Source organism: Cyprinodon variegatus, unplaced genomic scaffold (assembly GCF_000732505.1).
Source record: "Cyprinodon variegatus isolate N-32 unplaced genomic scaffold, C_variegatus-1.0 Scaffold980, whole genome shotgun sequence".
NCBI classification, from domain to species: Eukaryota; Metazoa; Chordata; class Actinopteri; order Cyprinodontiformes; family Cyprinodontidae; genus Cyprinodon; species Cyprinodon variegatus.
Genome location: NW_015151433.1, coordinates 223,413 through 225,804, shown reverse-complemented (window position 1 = coordinate 225,804; position 2,392 = coordinate 223,413).

Below are 2,392 nucleotides of genomic sequence, written 5' to 3'. Positions count from 1 at the left end.
GGCATAAAACAGTTTCCAACTTGCATACGCAGGTTAGCAACAGGCATAAAACAGTTTCCAGCTGGCATATGCCCTTTAGCAACTGGCATAAAACAGTTTCCAACTTGCATACGCAGGTTAGCAACAGGCATAAAACAGTTTCCAGCTGGCATATGCCAGTTAGCAACTGGCTTATAGCGGTTAGCATCTGGCATAAACCAGTTTCCAAATGGCATATGCCGGTTAGCATCTGGCATATACCGGTTAGCATCTGGCATAAACCAGTTTCCAACTGGCATATGCCGGTCAGCATCTTGCATAACCCAGTATCCAACTGGCATAAAACAGTTTCCAACTGGCATTGCCGGTTAGCATCTGACATAACCCAGTATCCAACTGGCATAACCCAGTATCCAACTGGCATAAACCAGTTTCCAACTGGCATATTCAGGTTAGCATCTGGCATAAACCAGTTTCCAACTGGCATACCATATCCCACTTTTGGCTCTAGTTTCTGTTTGAAAAAACAGCTCAATCTATAACAAACTAGAACTAGATTTGTTATAGATCATTTCAAAAGTATTATTCAGTACAGCTGACAAATGTCAAATTAATAGTGCCAATCTTATATGCAGTTGCAGTGACAACTTTTAAAGATTGTGTTACTTTATTTTAGCTAGACAGTTTGTGCAGCATTTTCTTTTTTATCATTATTAGGTACATTTTAATAGTTAGTTTTTACACTGTGTTTGTGATTGAATTTGTGAATATCTCTTTATTGATTCAGTGATTTGGTTCATAAATCTTTTTATTAAACCTTTATTACAAAGGTTTTGTTTGGGAAAAACTATTATGATATGATGTATTAAGCTTTAATCATGACAGCTAAGCAGAGCAGATATGGATCAATGTCAAAAGAGATAAAAACATATATATAAATATATAAATCCTTTAAACTTTATATTTTACTTTTTTTGTGAAGTTTTGTTTGTTACAGCTGTTTACAGCAATAAATATGTCTTTAAAGGTAAAACAACCACTATTAAGGTAAGCCTTAACTTTGAATTTTATTGGAAAAGGGAATTTTCTGCCCTTTTTTTTTTTTATCTAATAGCACTTTATTTTAATGCTGCTATCCTCAATCCTAGTAAAACATATTGGATTTTAAAAATAGGCTAATGGAAATACTTTATAGTATAACAGTGAATCGGCCTTTTCTTTTTAGAATGCATTTTTTTTCCTTTTCTCTTTAATGAGATCAAGTAATGCCATTTTGGTGCTATATATGTAACTGTTGTTTACCTGTAGATCCTTACGCTTTATAGTGTCAAAAGTAATGGTTACATAAGTCACTGAATAATAAAATATATTTACATTTGTGGAAGTACAATTAAATGGGAAATACACATTAAATAAGTAAATACTAGTGTTGCACCGACACCAGTATCGGACGGGGCCCCAATACTGCCCTAAAATGGTGGTATCGGTATCGGCGAGTGCCAACAAATAGGGCACCGATACTATTTTGAGAGTCATAGGTTTATTCAACTATTGTCACCCATTCCAGGTAGGCAATAAAAAGTTCTACTGGATTCACTTTGTATTAGATTTTTTCCTGCTTCCCAAAGGTAGGCAGCAGCTTGACAAAGCCATGATGGCAATTATTTTACATTATTATGGTATCGGTATCGGCCGATACTGCACAGCCATGTATCGGTATCGGGGCCAAAAAAATGGCATCGGTGCAACACTAGTAAAAACATTCATTTGTTTTCTCTTAAAAACAATAAAAAAAACTTTCTCTGAAAATAAAGTAAATGTGAAAATCTAATGGAAATTTCAACTCTGAAATTTACAAATGAAGCGTTTTAATACATTTACTGTTTTTCAATGTATAGGTTTTATTTCTTTATTTCATTTTTTGGATATGCAGCCTTGCTCTGCAGTGGTACACTTTATTTTTTTAAGACTTAAATGTTATTATTACATGAAAAGAGAATGTTATTTGTTTATCTCTGGTTTTAAATAAAGCTCTGTGGAAATTACTTTTTAAACTAGCATATTATTATATAAAGAGTTGGTGCTGTAAATGATAAGTTTTATCTTACATTTTACTCTTTTGCAACAAAACTCTTTGTGTTTTTATACAAAATGCTTTTGTTACAAAATTTTTTACATGACCAGTAGAGTCGTTTTGTGAGAGTTCATCGCACTAAAGCAATAATAAAGCTGGAAAAAAACCAACTATCTTTGTGTTTTTCTTATTAAATTTGCCTTTGAGAACAATACTAAACTGCTTAGTACTTTTTTTTTTTTTACTTTATGGAAGATACTCATCTAAAGGAGAATGTGGTTGATAGATGAAATCCTCAGCATAAAATGGCTCCTGATGATGGTGTGTGATTAAAATATT